Genomic DNA, 25,015 nt, shown 5'->3' with positions numbered 1-25,015 from the left:
CTTGCGAGTCACCAAAGAGATAAGGTCATCTAAAGCAGAAGGAGTATCCCGCCCTGCCAGCTCATCCTTAATACGAGAAGACAAACCTTGCCAAAATGCTCCCACGAAAGCCTCATTATTCCAACCTAAATCAGAGGACAGCGTCCGGAAACGGATGGCATATTGAGCTACAGAAATGGTCCCCTGACTAAGGTTGAAAAGGGACTCGGTAGTCGATACCAGACGACCAGGTTCATCAAACACCTTGCGGAAGGTGTCTAAAAAGAGAGCAAGTTGAGAAACCACTGGATCATCTCGCTCCCAAAGAGGGTTCACCCAAGCCAAAGCCTCGCCCTCCAAATGGGACACCACAAAAGCCACCTTAGCTCGGTCAGTTGGGTACAGTAGCGGGGATAATTCAAAGTGTAGTTGACACTGGTTGAGAAACCCGCGACATAATTTAGGATCCCCACCATACCGAGGTGGATTGGCAAGACGGGGCGAGGGCTGTGGAGCGGACGCCTGTACAGGAGCAGAAGCAGCAGTCTGAAGAGAGAGAAGTCGATTATCGACAGAGGCCATAAAATTCAAAATATGGGACTGAGTGTCCCGTTGTTGACTTAACTCTCGCTGAAGAGCCACCAACTGAGTAGCGTTACCAGGGTCGGTAGACTGTAACGTCGCGAGACGAGACTCCATGTTCTTGAGAAAGGACATGATTCTAGTCTGGTTCTCCCGCAAAAAAAAGTAACTCTTTTTGCGTGGCAGAGACACCAGCGGGGTCCATGGCCTGGTTATACTGTTATGCTCTAAGAATCAGGCTGCACTCAGATGTCATCCGAGTGCAGTCCTATTGTGAGTGACGATTCAAAGAGGGAAAACGGGAAGTGGACCCTCTAGACCGCGACAACGAACCCCTCACGGACGAGCTGACCAGATAGACCGCCCCCTATACAGGGAGAGTTAGGGGCAGGCCCGTGAGGGACTATCGCCACGGAAGCTGGAGGACCAGTACGGGAGAAGACAAAGAAGAGGCGAAGATAGTAGGACCACAGGATAGGTGAGTACTGCAGAGAGACAGGACTGGTGGGTAAACTGCAGCAGTGCAGGGACTGGCGGAGGAACTGAGGGAACGCAGAGGCTAGCAGGATACAGGAAAGACAGGATAAACCTAAAGTCAGAGGGAAAACTAACTTCACAGAGACAAAGAGCGGCCAGGAACACCTGAAGGAACAAATGATAACCAGGCACAGAGGAACGGCAGGAAGCAGTTTAAATACCTAAAGGCAGGGTAGCACTTCCGGGTAACAGACCTCCAGAACCATATAGAGGACAATAAGGAGGACCGACTCCCGGGTACTAGTCCTCCAGAACCATAGAGGAGACGAAGAGGAGTGCCGACAGAAGATCAGAAGTGCACACGCGCAGCACTGAACCTGGTATGCGCGCGCGCACGAGAAGCAGAGGCCGGGAGCGAGCGCGGAGGGAGAGACGCTGCAGAAGGAGAGGCGCGCCGGGATGCCGAAGACAGGTAAGTAAGACAGGACTGGGGAGGCGGCAGCAGCGGTATGATAGCTGGTTAATGATATGCACTAATCTGATAGTTATATACATTTTCCAAAGTCTCAAAGGCATTCCTGAATGAGAGGGGAGGGACCCCGAGTGGCTTTACAGGATTGGTCACCTGCAGTTTAAAGCACACGTCGTTTGCAATCTCATGCATACCCATACCTCCCAACCATCCCAGATCCAGCGGGACTGTCCCGATTTTGACAGTCAGCCCAGCGATCCCGGGCGGGACATTAGTTGTCCCGCACTGGTTGGGAGGTGTGTACATCACCCAGCAGGGCCGTATCACGTGCCTAGGGCGGGGACAATGCAGGGGGTGGCACCTGAGCAAGGTGTGTTGTTTTTTTTTTTGTTTTTTTATAAAAGCTTGGTCCTTGCTCCTGACCGACCCCGCCCACCCGGCCACCTCCCACCCACCCTCCTTGAAGACGATACTCACCCTGCTCCAGCGATGCCTGGTCTCAGCTTCTGCAGCGCTCCTGAATGAGCGGTCACGTTGTACCGCTCATTAAGGTAATGAATATGCGCATATTCATGACCTTAATGAGCGGTATCACATGACCGCTCACGCAGGAAGAAGGTGCTGCGCCGGGAGTCAGGACAGAGCGAGAGGGATGTCAGCGCGGCCGCGCGGTGAGGAACAGGTAAGTATGAGGGATGGGGGGACAGGGTAGGGGGGATGAAGGACGGTAAGCCGCGCCATTCAAGATGGGAGCGGGGGGTGGAGAGATGAGCCATGCATACAGGGGGGGAAATGTGAGTCATGCATACAGGGGGGGGAATATGAGCCATGCATACGGGAGGGGGAAATATGAGCCATGCATACAGAGGGAAATATGAGCCATGCATACAGGGGGGGGATATATGAGCCATGCATACGGGGGGGGGGGGAAATATGAGCCATGCATACAGGGGGGGATATGAGCCATGCATACAGGAGGGGGGAATATGAGCCATGCATACAGGAGGGGGAAATATGAGCCATGCATACAGGAGGGGGGGAATATGAGCCATGCATACAGGAGGGGGAAATATGAGCCATGCATACAGGAGGGGGGGAATATGAGCCATGCATACAGGAGGGGATATGAGCCATGCATACAGGAGGGGAAAATATGAGCCATGCATACAGGGGGGGAATATGAGCCATGCATACAGGAGGGGGAAATATGAGCCATACATACAGGGGGAGGGGGAATATGAGCCATGCATACAGGGGGGAATATGAGCCATGCATACAGGAGGGGTCATTATACTTTATTAAGCATCATGTGGGATCATTATACAATATGGAGAACTGTGTGGCCATTATACAGTATGGAGCATCATGTGTGGCCGTTATACAGTATGGAGCATCATGTGTGGCCAATGGCCATTATACAGTATGGAGCATCATGTGTGGCCGTTATACAGTATGGAGCATCATGTGTGGCCATTATACAGTATGGAGCACTATGTGTGGCCATTATACAGTATGGAGCACTATGTGTGGCCATTATACAATATGGAGCACTGTGTGGCCATTATACATTATGAAGCATCATGTGTGGCCATTATACACTACGGAGCATCATGTGTGGCCATTATACACTATTGAGCATCATGTGTGGCCATTATACAGTATGGAGAACTGTGTGTGGCCATTATACAGTATGGAGCATCATGTGGAGCCATTATACAGTAAGGAGCATCATGTGTGGCCATTATACAGTATGGAGCATCATGTGTGGCCATTATACAGTATGGAGCATCATGTGTGGCCATTATACAGTATGGAGCATCATGTGGGGCTATTATACAGTATGGAGCATAATGTGGCCAATGGCCATTATACAGTATGGAGCATCATGTGTGGCCATTATACAGTATGGAGCACTGTGTGGCCATTATACAGTAAGGAGCACTGTGTGGCCAATATACAGTATGGAGCATCATGTGGAGCCATTATACAGTATGGAGCATCATGTGTGGCCATTATACAGTGTGGGGCACTGTGTGGCCAATATACATTATGGAGCATCATGTGTGGCCATTATACAGTATGGAGCATAATGTGGCCATTATACAGTATGGAGCATCATGTGGCCATTATACAGTATGGAGCATCATGTGTGGCCATTATACAGTATGGAGCACTGTGTTGCCATTATACAGTATGGAGCACTTTGTGGCCAATATACAGTATGGAGCATCATGTGTGGCCATTATACAGTATGGAGCATAATGTGGCCATTATACAGTATGGAGCATCATGTGTGGCCATTATACAGTATGGAGTACTGTGTGGCCATTATACAGTATGGAGCACTTTTTGGCCAATATACAGTATGGAGCATCATGTGGAGCCATTATACAGTATGGAGCATCATGTGTGGCCATTATACAGTATGGGGCACTGTGTGGCCAATATACAGTATGGAGCATCATGTGTGGCCATTATACAGTATGGAGCATAATGTGGCCATTATACAGCATGGAGCATCATGTGGCCATTATACAGTATGGAGCACTGTGTGGCCATTATACAGTATGGAGCACTGTGTGGCCAATATACAGTATGGAGCATCATGTGGAGCCATTATACAGTATGGAGCATCATGTGTGGCCATTATACAGTATGCAGCATCATGTGGGCCCATTATACTGTATGGAGCATCACGTGGGGCCAGTACTGTACGCAGCATCATTTGGGGCCATTATACAGTATGGAGCGTCATGTGTGGCCATTATACAGTATGGAGCATCATGTGTGGCCATTATACAGTATGGAGCGTCATGTGTGGCCATATTTTTTTTGTTTATAATTATTGTTTACGAAACATTGTGATCAGAAGTGCTAAATGGGTGTGGTTGGGCGTGACTAGTTGTGAAATGGGTGTGGTCAGAGGTGTGGCCTAAAATTTGCAGCGGCGCGCTACGCGCGACACTGACTTTGTCCCTCTTTCCCTTCGTCGAAAGTTGGGAGGTATGCATACCACCCCTTTTCCCCAATGTGACAGGTATAGGTCACATGGTCACCAGCATTTAGGTCCCTGTCAGGGTGTCCCTCTATTAGATGGGATTCCATGTCCCTCCGGTTGATGAAAATCTCATTAATCATCCCAGCTTCCTTAATAAAGCCCCAGCCTCGCTGTTTGTTGAATAACACTACTTCCCCCAGCCGCAGTGGTCCTCTTTCTGCCCGTGGAATCTTACGCATACGGGCCTTCCCTTCCAGATTTCTCTCCTCAAACGCGGCTTCACGGGCCAGGGATTTCTGTCTCTCCCTCTCCTTCCAACGTCTGCAGTGCTCCTGCCAGGTAATAATAGGGATCTTACCCTGGAGCGTGATCATGTCCTCCTCCGCCGGTCCCTCTGCAAATACGATGGGCTCTGGGGAGCAAGCCTGGGGCCCACTAACAGGGATTAGCGGAGCTTTCATCTGCCTCAGGCAGCTGGCGTCCCACGGTAGCCGGTGACATGTCTGTCCGGGTGGCGGTGCTGGCGAGATCGGGAAGGGGCCCAGCAAGGTGTAGTCGGGCCCAGAGGTTGGTGTCCAGCTAGCGGCCGGGATACCCTCGAGATGCAGTGGTGTGTTATCGAGGGCCTCGTAACCCTGGTCGGGTGTAAACAGCGGGGGAGGTGAGTCGGGAATGTCTATCGGGCCTTCCGCCGTCAGGGTTGTCAGGGTCATGCCCCTTACCTCTGCCTCCGGAGCGCCGGAACTCCTCTTCGGCTCCTGAACGGTCAGGGTGGTTAGCGGTCGTCCGGCAAGACTTCCGATGAAGGCCTCCCTCCACCAGACCATAGTTTCCTGGTGTAACCACATGAGTTGTCGGGTCAGTTCCTCTACTTCGCTTTGCAGGAGGTCCGGGTTCATCGTCGGCGAAGGGTGCAGTTCTTGCAGGTTCTGGCTGGGAGAGTCCTCTTGCTCCATCCCACGCTCCAGGGTCCGTTCACCTCCCTCCGCCATGTTGTTTACCGCTTCTGCCTCCTCGGTGTTGTTTCCCGTGGTTTTGCTATACCACGCCCTTCTTCCTGGGCGGTTCCTTTTCTTCTCCCCGCCATCTTAGATCAGGATGCGGACCTCTCTAGTTGATGGGCATATTTCTCGGACATAGTATTACTGATAAGGGGCAGCCATGGTTTTCGCGCCGTTCCTCCAGGTGCCGCCCACGAATACGTGCCCATTTCCTCCTGCACGCCACATGGTGCTATAATGGCGGCGATTTTGGCACAATTTATAGTGCACAGTCTCTCAGCAAATCGCAGTCTCTTAGGCGCACATGACCCACTTCAATGGGTCGATCCATCCTGTTCGTGACACCAAAGTTGAGTTACCCGCCTGGGCCGTGGGGTACTCGGTACCGGGTCAGGTACTTAAAGAGGATGTCACGGTGGCTGCGACCCGGTCAGTGGCCCTGGTCGACCAATTAAAGGGGAAAGGTCTTTTAAGGGGTATTGTGAAAAGCGTATTGTTTGTGATGCCACTTGTGATTCTCAGTCAGTAGGAACTGACGCTGCTTAAAAGGGTCCTCTAGGGTGATGGCATGCAGCAAGATGGTGACGTTTCCCACAGGTGAAGCGGGGTCCCCAGGTGTAGGGCACCGATGGTATGGTGGATGGCATAGCAAAGAACGAGGACGCAGGTTTGCAGTCCTTACCTGGTTTACTGATGATAGCAGTCCTCAATCCAGGGTACCAAATGCAGGGTAGCTGTGGTGTTGCCGGCTTGAAGGCAATAGGAGATCCCTCTCCCAGGTGAGGTCTGTAAGCCTTTCCTACTTGCGCTACTTTAGTTGGCGAGGTCCCTGCAGCTTGAAGCTTGGTTGCAAAGTCCCCTCTCTCCTGACCTAAGACAGATGTCTGTATGATAGGCAGTGCAAACCAGTTTATAGAGTCTCTATCGTGACTCGGGCTCTCAGTTTACTGCTTCACCTCAGACTTGATGCGGGCAATTGACATACAGTCCTATGCCCTCCGGTTCTGTCGCGCGTCCTGGAGAACAACACGACCTTGGGCTCCCGGTACCTGGTTTCCGCGCTCCTGCTCCTAGGGTGTCCTTCCGCTGTTCCCCTACTGTACTGAGCCTCTTCCTCCTCTGTGCTTCTTCCCTCTAAGCTCCTCCACTATTCAACTCCTTCAAGTTCTCACATTTTCCAGGGGCCACAGCTCCTACGCGGCTGTGCAGCCCCTCCGTCTCTTCCAGACGTCCTTCTCTCCTCACTCCTCTACAACTCTCTACAACTGGCTGTCTCCTCCTCCAGACCAGGATACCTAAAGTGCCTTACTTGATAGAATCTCCCTTGCCTCCAAGCGTGACATCACCCTCCCTGAAAGGAAGGGGACATCACTGTAACAACCGGTTACCTGGGGAGTTACACTCTCACCTAATACCAGCCAAAACTGGTACAGCCTGTTCTAGAAGGCATGGGACTCTATTGTTCTTTGAAAGTTATGTATATTGGCACCGATCCGGGCTAGAGAGATAAGGATTATATATTCCGGATGTCCATTGAGAGATCTAGAACTCCCTGAAATCGCTAGAAGCTAAACCCAACCAATACAAGAAGTGGGTTTCTCCATAAGCAGGTCATGTAACTACGCTGTATTTACATTTAAAAGATTCCCCCCAACGTGGTGCACATCCTGATCATTGTGTCTTTCGTATACAAGGTTCATACAGCGAGCTAGGTATAAAAATGGTTGCCATAACTAAGAAAAGGGGAGGATTCAGCCTCTAAGTGAGGTCACCACAGGGGGAGGGCCTTGGCTTTAGGCTGGGAAATAAGTGAATGAAGCAGCAGTTTTCACGTGTCTTTTGTCCGGGATCTAGCTGCTATACAGGGGTAATGCATCTGGATATCTGCTCGCCCTTCCCCCACAGCACACGGTCAGCCATGAGATAATATGACATAATGAAATGTAAGTGTTCTTTTCAACTTTAATCCCATTTTATTTGTAATTGTACTGTACATACGATACTTGTCTCCTTTATCTTTTTATACTTCTGTAAACACTGCCTATCTTTTTTGGAGTAAAATATAAAATTACTAGCTGTGACTCTCCTTGCTCTATAACGTACAGTCACGCCCCCTGAAGTGAATTACGCTAATATTGGTAGGCTCAGGACCTGTTAATAATTAAGAAATCGGAGCTGGTGGCAGCGGAATTTGTCCTGTGCTTTGAGAGGCTTTGTAGCGACAGCAGCATTGATAATTATTGTTCCTGCCTATGTGGGAGTAGTTATATCGCCCTCAGTGCAGCATGCCCAACAGCCAGTACATAGCAGGCAGCCTTTTTGGTGACTAATTACCCTAGGTGCAGTACCCTGTCTGACCTGAGGGTAAGGGGGGCGCCAGAGAGCGGCAAGTTCCAAACCGGAACTGGGAAGTGGGATATAGATAAATCCCCTTCAGAAAGAACCAGGGGCAACCAAACAACCCCGGTTCATGACAAATTGGTGAGAGTGTTGGGGATGATAAAGGTATCCTCCCCGTGAACCGTGACAGGAGGTATGAGCTCAGTGGGGCAGGATTGGGGGCTCGCTGGGGCAGGACTGGGGGTGTGAGGTCGGAGGGGGAGGCTGCGGGCTGGAGTGCAGGCTCTGGGTTTGGGCAGGCAGCTCTCTAGGAGGCAGGAGGTTGGTGGAGGACTGGAGGTGTGAGGTTGGTGGGGCAGGGTTGGGGGGCTGGAGGTGTGAGGTCGGTGGGGCTGGAGGTGTGAGGTCGGTGGGGCTGGAGGTGTGAGGTCGGTGGGGCTGGAGGTGTGAGGTCAGTGGGGTTGGACTGGGAGGAGGTATGAGGTTGGTGGGGCTAAAGGTAGGAAGTATGATGTCGGGTTGCAGGCTCTGGGTTTGAGCAAGCAGCTCTCAAGGAGGCAGGACTGGGAGGAGGTATGAAGTTGGTGGGGCTGGAGGTGTGAGGTTGGTGAGGCAGGGCTGGGGGTCTGAGGTAGGTGGGACAGGCTGCAGGTATGAGGTCGGTGGGGCAGAAGGTACGAGGTCGGTGGGGCTGGAGAAGTGAGGTTGGTGAGGCAGGGCTGGAGCTATGAGGTTGGTGAGGCAGGGCTGGGACAAGGTATGAGGTTGGTGGGGCTGGAGGTGAGGTAGGACTGGAGGTGTAAGGTAGGTTTGGGGGCTGGAGGTGTGAAGTTGGTGGGGTGCAGGGAGGGGATATGAGGTCAGGGGTGCAGGCTCCGGGTTTGGGCAGGCAGCTCTCTAGGAGGCAGGAATGGGAGGAGGTATGAGGTTGGTGGGACTGGAGGTGTGAAGTAGGACTGGGGGCTGGAGGAATGAGGTCGGTAGGGCAGGAGGTATGAGGTTGGTGGGGCAGGAGGTATGAGGTCAGTGGGGCAGGAGGTATGAGGTCAGTGGGGCAGGAGCTAAGAGGTCGGTGGGGCTGAAGGTATCAGGTCGGTGGGGCTGGAGGTATCAGGTCGGTGGGGCTGGAGCTATCAGGTCGGTGGTGATGGAGGTGTGAGGTTGGTGAGGCAGGGCTGGAGGTATGAGGTTGGTGGGGCTGGAGGTATGAGCTCGGTGGGGCAGGACTGGAGGTATGAGGTCGGTGGGGCAGGGCTGGAGGTATCAGGTCGGTGGGGAAGGAGATATGAGGTCGGGGGTGCAGGCTCTGGGTTGGGCAGGAGCTTTCTAGGACGCAGGACTGGGAGGAGTGTTGTGAATTCCGTTCTTGGGCTCCATCCTGTGGTTGCGAATGGTATTTTTGGGAGTTCTGCTCTTGGGCTCCCTCTGGTGGTTTCAAGTGGAACTTAGCAGCTGCGTTCACTAATCGGTTCCCTGGCCTTTGTTATTTAACTGGGCTTTTGGCTGTAGTGGATGCCAGCTGTCAATGTATTTCCTGTGGATTCAGTTCTTTCCTGGAAGTTCTCTGTTGGCCAGTCCATTTTCAGCTTAAGATGTCTGCTAGTTTTTGGGTGTTTCCTGTTGTGAACTCTGTTTTCAGGCTCCCTCTTGTGGTCACTGGTGGTATTGTGTGACTTTTGCTTTGGGCTCCCCCTGGTGGCTTTGTTTGTTATCCTGCTGGTCTCTGGCTATCAGCTGGTTCGTTATCCTCTGGGAGGTTCCTATATAGCTCTGTTTTACTTTCACTTGTTGCCGGCTGTCGATGTAATCAGTGCTACTCAGATTCCTTCTGACTACCTTGCTCCCAGTCCATCCAGGACAAGCTAAGTTTTGTTTGCTTATTTTTTTGATCAGCAGTGTTTATCATGTTTTCTTGTCCAGCTTGCTAAAATGTGATTCCCTCGCTTGCTGGATGCTCTAGTGGACTGAGTTTCTCCCCACACACCATTTGTTGGTGCGTGGGTTCTTGAAATCTCAGGATGGATATTTTGTAAGGGTTTTTTATTGATCGCATAGACCCCTGCTCTATTTTCTGCTTTCTAGTACTAGTGGGCCTCTTTTGCTGAATCTGATTTCATCCCTACGTATGTGCCTTCTTCTTACTTCACCGTTAATATTTGTTGGGGGCTTCTATATCTTTGGGGATTATTTCTCTGGAGGCAAGCGAGGTCTTTCTTTCTCTTTAGGGGTAGCTAGTTCCTCAGGCTGGCTCGAGACGTCTAGGAATTTTTTAGGCACGTTCACCGGCTACCTCTATTTGTGTTGGATAGGTTCAGATTTGCGATCAGTCCAGTTACCATCTCCCTAGAGCTTGTCCTTAGTTTATTCACTTGCTGGTCTATTCGTGATCCTCAGCCACTAAGGATCATAACAGTATAGCCGGCCCATAAAGTGTTAATTGCATGGCAGAAGCAGGAGAAAAGAAGCCTTGAGAATTTTTTTTTTTTTGTTGCCGTGTGTCTAGCTGCTGTGGCTGGCTTCTCTCCTCCTCTTAATCTTGGTGTGGCTCTGAGTTCAGCTGCTGACATGGATGTCCAGAGCTTGGCTTCCAGTCTGGATCATCTTGCTGCTAGGGTTCAAAGTATTCAGGATTTTGTTGTTCACAGTCCTATGTCAGAGCCTAGGATACCTATTCCGGAGTTGTTTTCTGGAGATAGATCTAGGTTCCTGAATTTTAGGAACAATTGTAAGTTGTTTCTTTCTTTGAAACCTCGTTCCTCTGGTGATGCCGTTCAGCAAGTTAAGATTATCATTTCCTTTTTGCGTGGTGACCCCCAAGATTATGCCTTCGCATTGGTGCCAGGGGATCCTGCATTGCTTAGTGTAGATGCGTTTTTTCTAGCCCTTGGATTGCTCTATGAGGAACCTAATGTTGAGAACCAGGCTGAAAAAACGTTATTGGCCCTCTCGCAGGGGCAAGATGAAGCAGAGGTGTACTGCCAGAAATTTCGGAAATGGTCGGTGCTTACTCAGTGGAATGAGTGTGCCCTGGCTGCAAATTTCAGAGAAGGTCTTTCTGAAGCCATTAAGAATGTCATGGTGGGGTTCCCTACGCCTGCAGGTCTGAATGAGTCAATGACTCTGGCCATTCAGATTGATCGGCGTTTGCGGGAGCGCAAACCTGTGCACCATTTGGCGGTGTCTTCTGAACAGACACCTGAATCTATGCAATGTGACAGAATTCTGACCAGAAGTGAACGGCAAAATTATAGACGGCAAAATGGGTTGTGCTTTTACTGTGGTGACTCAGCTCATGTTATCTCAGCATGCTCAAAGCGCAAAAAAAGGTTGATAAATCTGTCACCATTGGTACTTTACAGCCTAAGTTCATTTTGTCTGTTACCCTGATTTGTTCCCTGTCATCTTACCCGGTTAATGCTTTTGTAGATTCAGGTGCCGCCCTGAGTCTGATGGATTGGTCATTTGCCAGGCGCTGTGGTTTTGATTTGGAGCCTTTAAAATTCCCTATTCCACTAAGGGGAATTGATTTTACACCATTGGCTACGAATAGACCTCAGTACTGGACGCAAGTGACCATGTGCATGACTCCTGTTCATCAGGAGGTGATTCGCTTTCTTGTACTGCATAATTTGCATGATGTCGTCGTGTTGGGTCTGCCATGGTTGCAGACTCATAATCCAGTCCTGGATTGGAAAGCTATGTCGGTGTCAAGTTGGGGTTGTCAGGGAATTCATGGTGACGCTCCTGTGGTGTCAATTGCTTCGTCCACTCCTTCGGAAGTCCCTACGTTTTTGTCAGACTACCAGGATGTATTTGAGGAGCCCAAACTCAATTCTCTACCTCCTCATAGGGACTGTGATTGTGCTATAGATTTGATTCCTGGTAGTAAGTTTCCTAAGGGACGACTTTTCAATTTATCTGTGCCGGAGCATGCTGCCATGCGGAGTTATATAAAGGAGTCTTTAGAGAAGGGACATATTCGCCCGTCCTCATCTCCTCTTGGTGCAGGATTCTTTTTTGTGGCTAAAAAGGATGGTTCCCTGAGACCCTCTATTGATTATCGCCTTTTGAATAAAATCACGGTCAAATTTCAGTATCCTTTGCCATTGTTAACTGATTTGTTTGCTCGCATTAGGGGGTCTAGTTGGTTCACCAAGATAGATCTTCGTGGTGCATATAACCTTGTGCGTATAAAACAGGGTGATGAATGGAAAACTGCATTTAATACGCCTGAAGGCCATTTTGAGTACTCGGTGATGCCTTTTGGACTTTCTAATGCTCCTTCAGTCTTTCAGTCCTTTATGCATGACATCTTCCGTGAATATCTGGATAAGTTTATGATTGTGTATCTGGATGATATTCTGGTTTTTTCGGATGATTGGGAGTCTCATGTTAAGCACGTTAGGATGGTCTTTCAGGTCCTGCGTGACAATGCTTTATTTGTGAAGGGCTCAAAATGTCTTTTTGGAGTCCAGAAGATTTCTTTTTTGGGTTTCATTTTTTCTCCTTCTACTATTGAGATGGACCCAGTCAAGGTTCAGGCTATTCATGACTGGACGCAGCCTACATCTGTTAAGAGTCTTCAGAAGTTCTTGGGTTTTGCTAATTTTTACCGTCGCTTCATAGCTAATTTTTCTGGCGTTGTTAAACCTTTAACGGATTTGACCAAGAAGGGTTCTGATGTGACTAATTGGTCTTCTGCGGCTGTGGAGGCCTTTCAGGAGCTGAAGCGTCGGTTTTCTTCGGCTCCGGTCTTATGTCAGCCAGATGTCTCACTTCCCTTCCAGGTGGAGGTTGATGCTTCCGAGATTGGAGCGGGGGCTGTTTTGTCGCAGAGAAGCCCCGATGGCTCTGTGATGAAGCCATGTGCTTTCTTTTCAAGAAAGTTTTCGCCTGCCGAGCGGAATTATGATGTCGGTAATCGGGAGCTGTTGGCTATGAAGTGGGCATTTGAGGAGTGGCGACATTGGCTCGAGGGAGCTAAACATCGTGTGGTGGTCTTGACTGATCACAAGAATTTAATTTATCTCGAGTCGGCCAAGCGGCTGAATCCCAGACAGGCTCGTTGGTCGTTGTTTTTCTCTCGTTTTGATTTCATGGTCTCGTACCTGCCGGGTTCGAAGAATGTGAAGGCTGATGCTCTTTCTAGGAGTTTTGTGCCTGACTCTCCTGGAGATTCAGAGCCGGCTGGTATCCTTAGAGAAGGGGTGATTTTGTCTGCCATCTCCCCAGATTTGCGACGTGTGCTGCAAGAGTTTCAGGCGGATAGACCTGACCGCTGTCCACCGGAGAGACTGTTTGTCCCTGATAGATGGACCAACAGAGTCATCTCCGAGGTTCATTCTTCGGTGTTGGCGGGCCATCCTGGAATATTTGGTACCAGAGACTTGGTGGCCAGGTCTTTTTGGTGGCCTTCCTTGTCGCGGGATGTGCGTTCCTTTGTGCAGTCTTGTGGAATTTGTGCTCGGGCGAAGCCTTGCTGTTCTCGTGCCAGTGGTTTGCTGTTACCTTTGCCTGTCCCGAAGAGGCCTTGGACGCACATTTCCATGGATTTTATTTCAGATCTCCCTGTCTCTCAGAGAATGTCTGTCATCTGGGTGGTGTGTGATCGTTTTTCTAAGATGGTCCATTTGGTGCCCTTGCCTAAGTTGCCTTCCTCCTCCGAGTTGGTTCCACTGTTTTTTCAAAATGTGGTTCGTTTGCACGGGATTCCTGAGAACATTGTTTCTGACAGAGGATCCCAGTTTGTGTCTAGATTTTGGCGGACCTTTTGTGCTAAGTTGGGCATTGAATTGTCTTTTTCGTCGGCCTTCCATCCTCAGACGAATGGCCAAACCGAGCGAACTAATCAGACCTTGGAGACTTATTTAAGATGTTTTGTTTCCGCTGACCAGGACGACTGGGTTACTTTTTTGCCGTTGGCCGAGTTTGCCCTTAATAATCGGGCTAGTTCTGCTACTTTGGTTTCTCCTTTTTTTTGTAATTCGGGGTTTCATCCTCGTTTTTCCTCGGGTCAGGTGGAGCCTTCTGATTGTCCTGGAGTGGATGTTGTGGTGGATAGGTTGCATCAGATTTGGAATCATGTGGTGGACAATTTGAAGTTGTCACAAGAGAAGGCTCAGCTCTTTGCCAACCGCCGTCGCTGTGTGGGTCCCCGACTTCGCGTTGGGGACTTGGTGTGGTTGTCTTCTCGCTTCGTTCCTATGAAGGTCTCCTCTCCTAAGTTCAAGCCTCGGTTTATCGGTCCTTATAAGATTCTGGAAGTCCTTGGCCCTGTGTCATTCCGTCTGGACCTCCCGGCATCATTTGCTATTCATAATGTGTTCCATCGCTCGTTGTTGCGGAGGTATGTGGTGCCTGTGGTTCCTCCGGTTGAGCCTCCTGCCCCGGTGCTGGTTGAGGGAGAATTGGAATACGTGGTGAAGATCTTGGATTCTCGAGTTTCTAGACGGAGGCTCCAGTATTTGGTCAAGTGGAAGGGCTATGGTCAGGAGGATAATTCTTGGGTTGTCGCTTCTGATGTTCATGCAGCCGATTTGGTTCGTGCCTTCCATGTGGGTCATCCTGATCGCCCTGGGGGTTTTCTTGAGGGTTCGGTGACCCCTCCTTAAGGATGGGGGTACTGTTGTGAACTCTGTTTTCAGGCTCCCTCTTGTGGTCACTGGTGGTATTGTGTGACTTTTGCTTTGGGCTCCCCCTGGTGGCTTTGTTTGTTATTCTGCTGGTCTCTGGCTATCAGCTGGTTCGTTATCCTCTGGGAGGTTCCTATATAGCTCTATTTTACTTTCACTTGTTGCCGGCTGTCGATGTAATCAGTGCTACTCAGATTCCTTCTGACTACCTTGCTCCCAGTCCATTAAGGACAAGCTAAGTTTTGTTTGCTTATTTTTTTGATCAGCAGTGTTTATCATGTTTTCTTGTCCAGCTTGCTAAAATGTGATTCCCTCGCTTGCTGGATGCTCTAGTGGACTGAGTTTCTCCCCACACACCATTTGTTGGTGCGTGGGTTCTTGAAATCTCAGGATGGATATTTTGTAAGGGTTTTTTATTGATCGCATAGACCCCTGCTCTATTTTCTGCTTTCTAGTACTAGTGGGCCTCTTTTGCTGAATCTGATTTCATCCCTACGTATGTGCCTTCTTCTTACTTCACCGTTAATATTTGTTGGGGGCTTCTATATCTTTGGGGATTATTTCTCTGGAGGCAAGCGAGGTCTTTCTTTCTCTTTAGGGGTAGCTAGTTCCTCAGGCTGGCTCGAGACGTCTAGGAATTTTTTAGGCACGTTCACCGGCTACCTCTATTTGTGTTGGATAGGTTCAGATTTGCGATCAGTCCAGTTACCATCTCCCTAGAGCTTGTCCTTAGTTTATTCACTTGCTGGTCTATTCGTGATCCTCAGCCACTAAGGATCATAACAGTACAGCCGGCCCATAAAGTGTTAATTGCATGGCAGAAGCAGGAGAAAAGAAGCCTTGAGAAATTTTTTTTTTTTTGTTGCCGTGTGTCTAGCTGCTGTGGCTGGCTTCTCTCCTCCTCTTAATCTTGGTGTGGCTCTGAGTTCAGCTGCTGACATGGATGTCCAGAGCTTGGCTTCCAGTCTGGATCATCTTGCTGCTAGGGTTCAAAGTATTCAGGATTTTGTTGTTCACAGTCCTATGTCAGAGCCTAGGATACCTATTCCGGAGTTGTTTTCTGGAGATAGATCTAGGTTCCTGAATTTTAGGAACAATTGTAAGTTGTTTCTTTCTTTGAAACCTCGTTCCTCTGGTGATGCCGTTCAGCAAGTTAAGATTATCATTTCCTTTTTGCGTGGTGACCCCCAAGATTGGGCCTTCGCATTGGTGCCAGGGGATCCTGCATTGCTTAGTGTAGATGCGTTTTTTCTAGCCCTTGGATTGCTCTATGAGGAACCTAATGTTGAGAACCAGGCTGAAAAAACGTTATTGGCCCTCTCGCAGGGGCAAGATGAAGCAGAGGTGTACTGCCAGAAATTTCGGAAATGGTCGGTGCTTACTCAGTGGAATGAGTGTGCCCTGGCTGCAAATTTCAGAGAAGGTCTTTCTGAAGCCATTAAGAATGTCATGGTGGGGTTCCCTACGCCTGCAGGTCTGAATGAGTCAATGACTCTGGCCATTCAGATTGATCGGCGTTTGCGGGAGCGCAAACCTGTGCACCATTTGGCGGTGTCTTCTGAACAGACACCTGAATCTATGCAATGTGACAGAATTCTGACCAGAAGTGAACGGCAAAATTATAGACGGCAAAATGGGTTGTGCTTTTACTGTGGTGACTCAGCTCATGTTATCTCAGCATGCTCAAAGCGCAAAAAAAAGGTTGATAAATCTGTCACCATTGGTACTTTACAGCCTAAGTTCATTTTGTCTGTTACCCTGATTTGTTCCCTGTCATCTTACCCGGTTAATGCTTTTGTAGATTCAGGTGCCGCCCTGAGTCTGATGGATTGGTCATTTGCCAGGCGCTGTGGTTTTGATTTGGAGCCTTTAAAATTCCCTATTCCACTAAGGGGAATTGATTTTACACCATTGGCTACAAATAGACCTCAGTACTGGACGCAAGTGACCATGTGCATGACTCCTGTTCATCAGGAGGTGATTCGCTTTCTTGTACTGCATAATTTGCATGATGTCGTCGTGTTGGGTCTGCCATGGTTGCAGACTCATAATCCAGTCCTGGATTGGAAAGCTATGTCGGTGTCAAGTTGGGGTTGTCAGGGAATTCATGGTGACGCTCCTGTGGTGTCAATTGCTTCGTCCACTCCTTCGGAAGTCCCTACGTTTTTGTCAGACTACCAGGATGTATTTGAGAAGCCCAAACTCAATTCTCTACCTCCTCATAGGGACTGTGATTGTGCTATAGATTTGATTCCTGGTAGTAAGTTTCCTAAGGGACGACTTTTCAATTTATCTGTGCCGGAGCATGCTGCCATGCGGAGTTATATAAAGGCACGTTCACCGGCTACCTCTATTTGTGTTGGATAGGTTCAGATTTGCGATCAGTCCAGTTACCATCTCCCTAGAACTTGTCCTTAGTTTATTCACTTGCTGGTCTATTCGTGATCCTCAGCCACTAAGGATCATAACAGTTTCCCTGCTTATGACCTTCTGTTCAGTTTAATTTTGTCTCTTTTGTCCAGCTTGTCATTATGAAATATTCCGGCTAGTTGGAAGCTCTGGGGTCGCAGATTTGCCCCTCCACACCGTGAGTCGGTGTGGTGGTTATTTTTTGTAAACTCTGCGTGGACTTTTTAGTTTTTATACTGACCGCACAGTAGCCTTTCCTATCTCTGTCTATTTAGATAGTATTGGCCTCCTTTGCTAAAAAATCTAGTTTCATTTCTGAGTTTGTCATTTCCCTCTCCACTCACCGTCAATATTTGTGGGGGGCTGTCTTCCTTTGGGGGTTTCTCTGAGGCGAGATAGTTTTCCGTTTCCATCTTCAGGGGTAGCTAGTTCTTAGGCTGTGAAGAGGCGTCTAGGCAGAGTTAGGTACGCTCCACGGCTATTTCTAGTGTTGGTGTTAGGAGTAGGGATTGCGGTCAGTAGAGTTACCACCTCCTCAGAGCTAGTACATTATTTGTTTTACCCACCAGGTCATTTCAGTGCTACTCCGTATTCACTAGGTCATATCAGTGATCACTGTCTATGGAGCTGCTACCTCCTCTAAGTTTGTCCATGATTGGTTTTACCCACCAGGTCATCTCAGTACCGCTCCGTAACCACCAGGTCATAACAGTACAGCTGGCCCACAATGTGTTAAATGCATCTCAAAAGAGGGAAGAGAAAGTTCTGAGTCATTGTTTTTTTTTTCTTGTTGCTTGTTTCGTCCTTTCTTTTCCCCTTGATTTTTGGATGGTGCAGGAGCTTGGTACTGATATGGAGGTTCAGGGTCTGTCTGCGCATGTGGATCATCTCGCTGCTAGGGTACAGAGTATCCAAGACTATGTTGTACAAACTCCTGTTTCTGAGCCTAGAATTCCTATTCCTGATTTGTTTTCTGGGGATAGATCTAGGTTTTTGAACTTCAAAAATAATTGCAGATTATTTTTTGCTCTGAGACCCCGTTCCTCTGGTGACCCCATTCAGCAGGTGAAGATTGTTATTTCTCTGCTGCGTGGCGACCCGCAGGACTGGGCATTCTCCCTTGAGCCAGGGAATCCTGCATTGCTCAATGTAGATTCATTTTTTCAAGCACTTGGACTGCTTTATGACGAACCCAATTCTGTGGATCAGGCAGAAAAAATTTTGCTGGCTCTGTGTCAGGGTCAGGAAGCGGCAGAGATATATTGTCAGAAATTTAGAAAGTGGTCTGTGCTTACAAAATGGAATGAGGATGCCCTGGCGGCTATTTTCAGAAAGGGTCTTTCTGAAGCCCTTAAAGATGTTATGGTAGGGTTTCCCACGCCTGCTGGTTTGAACGAATCAATGTCTCTGGCCATTCAGATTGATCGGCGCCTACGTGAACATAAGGTGATGCACCATATGGCGGTGTCCTCTGGGCAGAGTTCTGAGCCTATGCAATGTGATAGAGTTTTGACGAGAGCAGAACGGCAGGAGTTCAGACGTCAGAATGGGCTGTGTTTTTACTGTGGTGACGCTACTCATGCTATCTCTGACTGCCCGAAGCGAACTAAGAGGGTTGCTAGGTCGGTTACCATCAGTACTGTACAGCCTAAGTTTCTCTTGTCTATTACCTTGATTTGCTCATTGTCGTCCTTTTCTGTAATGGCATTTGTGGATTCTGGCGCTGCCCTGAACTTAATGGACCTAGAATTTGCCAAGCGCTGTGGTTTTTCCTTGGAGCCTTTGCAGAGTCCTATTCCCTTGAGGGGGATTGATGCTACGCCATTGGCCAAGAATAAACCTCAGTACTGGACACAGTTAGCCATGAACATGGCTCCAGCACATCAGGAAAATATTCGCTTTTTGGTGTTGCATAATTTGCATGATGTGGTTGTGCTGGGGTTTCCATGGTTACAGGTACATAATCCAGTGCTGGATTGGAAATCTATGTCCGTGACTAGTTGGGGTTGTCAGGGGATACATAGTGACATTCCTCTGATGTCAATTTCCTCGTCCCCTTCTTCTGAAGTTCCTGAGTTTTTGTCGGATTTCCAGGATATATTTGAGGAGCCTAAATCCAGTCCTCTGCCTCCTCATAGGGACTGTGATTGCGCTATTAATTTGATTCCTGGCTGTAAGTTCCCTAAGGGTCGACTTTTCAATTTGTCTGTGCCAGAGCATGCCGCTATGCGGACTTATGTAAAGGAGTCCTTGGAGAAGGGGCATATTCGCCCGTCTTCGTCACCGTTGGGAGCGGGGTTCTTTTTTGTTGCCAAGAAGGATGGCTCCTTGAGGCCCTGTATAGATTATCGCCTTCTCAATAAGATCACGGTGAAATTCCAGTACCCTTTGCCTTTGCTCTCTGATTTATTTGCTCGGATTAAAGGGGCTAGCTGGTTTACCAAGATTGACCTTCGAGGGGCGTATAATCTGGTCCGCATCAAACAGGGTGATGAATGGAAAACAGCATTTAATACGCCCGAAGGCCATTTTGAATATCTTGTGATGTCTTTCGGGCTCTCTAATGCTCCATCTGTGTTTCAGTCCTTTATGCATGATATTTTCCGGGAGTATTTGGATAAATTTATGATTGTATATTTGGATGATATTTTGTTTTTTTCCGATGATTGGGAGTCTCATGTGAAGCAGGTCAGGATGGTATTTCAGATTCTTCGTGCTAATACACTGTTTGTGAAGGGGTCTAAGTGCCTTTTTGGAGTTCAGAAGGTTTCTTTTCTGGGGTTCATTTTTTCTCCCTCGGCTATTGAAATGGACCCTGTTAAGGTCCAGGCTATTTATGATTGGACTCAGCCCACATCTGTGAAGAGCCTTCAGAAATTTTTGGGCTTTGCTAATTTTTATCGCCGCTTCATTGCTAATTTTTCTACTGTGGTTAAACCTTTGACCGATTTGACCAAGAAAGGTGCAGATGTGGTGAATTGGTCCTCTGCGGCTGTGGAGGCCTTTCAGGAGCTTAAGCGTCGTTTTACTTCTGCCCCTGTGTTGCGTCAGCCAGATGTTTCTCTCCCTTTTCAGGTTGAGGTTGACGCTTCTGAGATTGGGGCAGGAGCTGTTCTGTCTCAGAGAGGTTCTGATGGCTCTGTGTTGAAGCCGTGTGCTTTCTTCTCCAGAAAGTTTTCGCCTGCTGAGCGTAATTATGATGTCGGCAATCGGGAGTTGTTGGCTATGAAGTGGGCATTCGAGGAGTGGCGACATTGGCTTGAGGGAGCCAAGCATCGTGTTGTGGTCTTGACCGATCATAAGAATCTGATTTACCTTGAGGTGGCCAAGCGGTTGAATCCTAGACAGGCTCGGTGGTCTTTGTTTTTCTCCCGTTTTGATTTTGTGGTCTCGTATCTTCCGGGATCTAAGAATGTGAAGGCTGATGCCTTGTCTAGGAGTTTTTTGCCTGATTCTCCAGGAGTCCGTGAGCCGGCTGGTATTTTCAAGGAGGGGGTGATTCTTTCTGCTATCTCCCCTGATTTGCGGCAGGTGCTTCAGGAGTTTCAGGCTGATAGACCCGACCGCTGTCTTGTGGGGAAATTGTTTGTTCCTGATAGATGGACTAGTAAGGTGATTTCTGAGATTCACTGTCCGGTGTTGGCTGGTCATCCTGGGATCTTTGGAACCAGAGATTTGGTTGCCAGGTCCTTTTGGTGGCCTTCTTTGTCACGGGATGTGCGCTCCTTCGTGCAGTCCTGTGGGATTTGTGCCCGGGCTAAGCCCTGCTGTTCTCGTGCTAGTGGGTTGCTTTTGCCTTTGCCCATACCTGAGAGGCCCTGGACGCATATTTCCATGGATTTTATTTCTGATCTTCCTGTTTCTCAGAAGATGTCTGTCATCTGGGTGGTTTGTGACCGGTTTTCTAAAATGGTCCACTTGGTACCTTTGCCTAAGTTGCCTTCCTCCTCTGATTTGGTTCCTTTGTTTTTCCAGCATGTGGTTCGTTTGCATGGTATTCCGGAGAATATTGTGTCTGACAGAGGTACCCAGTTTGTTTCTAGGTTTTGGCGGTCCTTTTGTGGTAGAATGGGCATTAATTTGTCTTTTTCTTCGGCGTTTCACCCTCAGACAAATGGACAGACGGAGCGAACCAATCAGACCTTGGAAACCTATTTGAGATGCTTTGTGTCTGCTGATCAGGATGATTGGGTTATCTTCTTGCCATTGGCCGAGTTTGCCCTTAATAATCGGGCTAGTTCGGCTACTTTGGTTTCGCCTTTTTTTTGTAATTTCGGTTTTCATCCTCGTTTTTCTTCAGGGCAGGTTGAGCCTTCGGACTGTCCTGGGGTAGATTCTGTGGTGGACAGGTTGCAGCAGATTTGGACTCATGTGGTGGACAATTTAACATTGTCTCAGGAAAAGGCTCAACGTTTTGCTAACCGCCGTCGGTGCGTTGGTCCCCGGCTTCGGGTTGGGGATTTAGTCTGGTTGTCTTCTCGTCATGTTCCTATGAAGGTCTCTTCCCCTAAGTTCAAACCTCGTTTTATTGGTCCTTATAGGATTTCGGAAATTATCAATCCGGTGTCTTTTCGTTTGGCCATTCCAGCTTCGTTTTCCATTCATAATGTGTTCCATAGATCTTTGTTGCGGAGATATGTGGTGCCCATGGTTCCCTCCGCTGACCCTCGTGCTCCGGTGTTGGTTGAGGGGGAGCTGGAATATGTGGTGGAGAAGATTTTGGATTCTCGTCTTTCAAGGCGGAAACTTCAGTATCTGGTCAAGTGGAAGGGTTATGGCCAGGAGGATAACTCTTGGGTTTTTGCCTCCGATGTCCATGCTGCCGATTTGGTACGTGCTTTTCATTTGGCTCGTCCCGATCGGCCTGGGGGCTCTGGTGAGGGTTCGTGACCCCTCCTCAAGGGGGGGTTGTTGTGAATTTACCTTTTGGCTCCCTCTAGTGGTTACTAGTGATTTCACTCTGGGAATGTCTGCCATCCCTTGTATGCTCACCTGGGTCGTTAGGTCAGGGGTGTTGCTATATAAGCTCCCTGGACCTTCAGTTCAATGCCTGGCAACGTTGTAATCAGAGCTAATCTGTTGTGCTCTTGTCTACTGATCCTGGTTCCTGCTAGATTAAGCTAAGTCTGCTTTCTTGCTTTTTGCTATTTGTTTTTGTTTGCATTTTTGTCCAGCTTGTACATAATCTGTATCCTATCCTTGCTGGAAGCTCTAGGGAGGCTGGAGTTCTCCCCCCGGGCCGTTAGACGGTTCGGGGGTTCTTGAAATTCCAGTGTGGATTTTTGATAGGGTTTTTGTTGACCATATAAGTTATCTTACTACATTCTGCTATTAGTAAGTGGGCCTCTCTTTGCTAAACCTAGTTCATCTCTGTGTTTGTCATTTCCTCTTACCTCACCGTTATTATTTGTGGGGGGCTTGTATCCAACTTTTGGGGTCTATTCTCTGGAGGCAAGAGAGGTCTTTGTTTTCCTCTTCTAGGGGTAGTTAGTCCTCCGGCTGGCGCGAGACATCTAGCGACCAACGTAGGCATGTTCCCCGGCTACTTCTAGTGTTGGCGTTAGGAGTAGATATATGGTCAACCCAGTTACCACTGCCCTATGAGCTGGATTTTTGTACTTCGCAGACTTACTTGTTCCTCTGAGACCCTCGCCATTGGGGTCATAACAGTTTGCCAGGCCAGTATTAAATGTTAAATGCATTGCAGAAGCGGGATTATAAGCGGGATTTTTCTCTTTCTCATTTTTTTTTCTTTTCCCCTTTACCTCTGAGTGGCTTGTGTTTGCTGCAGACATGAGTGTCCAGACCTTGATTACAGGTGTGGACCAGCTTACTGCTCGTGTGCAGGGCATACAAGATTATGTTACCAGAAATCCTATGTCAGAACCTAAGATACCGATTCCTGAACTGTTTTCCGGAGACCGATTTAAATTTAGAAATTTCAGGAATAATTGTAAATTGTTTTTGTCCCTGAGACCCTGTTCATCTGGAGACTCCGCTCAGCAAGTGAAAATTGTTATTTCTTTTTTACGGGGCGACCCTCAGGATTGGGCCTTCTCGCTGGCGCCAGGAGATCCGGCATTGGCTGATATTGATGCGTTTTTTCTGGCGCTCGGTTTGCTTTATGAGGAACCCAATCTTGAGATTCAGGCAGAAAAAGCCTTGCTGGCTATGTCTCAGGGCCAGGACGAGGCTGAAGTGTATTGCCAAAAATTTTGGAAATGGTCCGTGCTGACCCAGTGGAACGAGTGTGCATTGGCTGCAAATTTCAGAAATGGCCTTTCTGAAGCCATTAAGAATGTGATGGTGGGTTTTCCCATTCCCACAGGTCTGAATGATTCCATGGCCCTGGCAATTCAAATCGACCGGCGGTTGCGGGAGCGCAAAACCGCAAATTCCCTCATGGTGTTGTCTGAACAGGCACCTGATTTAATGCAATGTGATAGAATCCTGACTAGAAATGAGCGGAAAATTCATAGACGCCAGAATGGCTTGTGTTACTACTGTGGTGATTCTACACATGTTATCTCAGCATGCTCTAAACGTCTTACTAGGGTTGTTAGTCCTGTCGCCATTGGTAATTTGCAACCTAAATTTATTCTATCTGTAACTTTGATTTGCTCACTGTCATCGTATCCTGTCATGGCGTTTGTAGACTCAGGTGCTGCCCTGAGTCTGATGGATCTGTCATTTGCCAAGTGCTGCGGTTTTGTTCTGGAGCCATTAGAAAATCCTATCCCTCTTAGGGGTATTGATGCTACGCCTTTGGCAAAAAATAAACCGCAGTTTTGGACACAGGTTACCATGTGCATGACTCCCGAACATCGGGAGGTGATACGTTTTCTTGTTCTGCATAAGATGCATGATTTGGTTGTTTTGGGTTTGCCATGGTTACAGACCCATAATCCAGTCTTGGACTGGAAGGCAATGTCGGTGTCAAGTTGGGGCTGCCATGGAATTCATGGAGATTCCCTGCCCTTGTCTATTGCTTCTTCTACGCCTTCGGAAGTTCCGGCGTATTTGTCTGATTATCAGGATGTCTTCAGCGAGTCTAAGTCCAGTGCACTGCCTCCTCATAGGGAATGTGACTGTGCAATAGATTTGATTCCTGGCAGTAAGTTTCCTAAGGGGAGACTGTTTAATTTGTCGGTACCTGAACATACCGCGATGCGTTCATATATCAAGGAGTCTCTTGAGAAGGGGCATATCCGTCCTTCTTCTTCCCCTCTTGGTGCGGGATTCTTTTTTGTGGCCAAAAAGGACGGATCTTTGAGGCCTTGTATTGACTATCGGCTTTTAAACAAGATCACTGTCAAATTTCAGTATCCTTTGCCGCTGTTGTCAGACTTGTTTGCCCGGATTAAAGGTGCCAAGTGGTTCACCAAGAAAGACCTTCGTGGTGCGTACAACCTTGTGCGCATTAAGCAAGGCGATGAATGGAAAACCGCATTCAATACGCCCGAAGGTCATTTTGAGTACTTGGTGATGCCATTTGGGCTCTCTAATGCACCTTCAGTTTTTCAGTCCTTCATGCATGACATTTTCCGGAAGTATCTGGATAAATTTTTGATTGTTTATCTGGATGATATTCTGTTTTTTTCTGATGATTGGGACTCGCATGTGGAGCAGGTCAGGATGGTTTTTAAGATTTTGCGTGAAAATTCTTTGTTTGTTAAAGGCTCAAAGTGTCTCTTTGGTGTACAGAGGGTTCCCTTTTTGGGGTTCATTTTTTCCCCTTCTGCTGTGGAGATGGACCCAGTCAAGGTCCGAGCTATTCATGATTGGACTCAACCCTCGTCAGTTAAGAGTCTTCAGAAGTTCTTGGGTTTTGCTAACTTCTACCGTCGTTTTATCGCAAATTTTTCTAGCGTTGTTAAACCATTGACGGATATGACCAAGAAAGGCTCTGATGTAGCTAACTGGGCTCCTGCTGCCGTGGAGGCTTTCCAGGAGTTGAAACGCCGGTTTACTTCGGCGCCTGTTTTGTGCCAACCTGACACCTCACTTCCCTTTCAGGTGGAGGTGGATGCTTCGGAGATTGGGGCAGGGGCCGTTTTGTCGCAGAGAGGCCCTGGTTGCTCTACTATGAGACCTTGTGCCTTTTTCTCCAGGAAGTTTTCGCCGG

This window comes from Ranitomeya variabilis, chromosome 1 (assembly GCF_051348905.1).
Source record: "Ranitomeya variabilis isolate aRanVar5 chromosome 1, aRanVar5.hap1, whole genome shotgun sequence".
Taxonomy (NCBI): domain Eukaryota; kingdom Metazoa; phylum Chordata; class Amphibia; order Anura; family Dendrobatidae; genus Ranitomeya; species Ranitomeya variabilis.
This window is presented reverse-complemented; position numbering follows the sequence as displayed.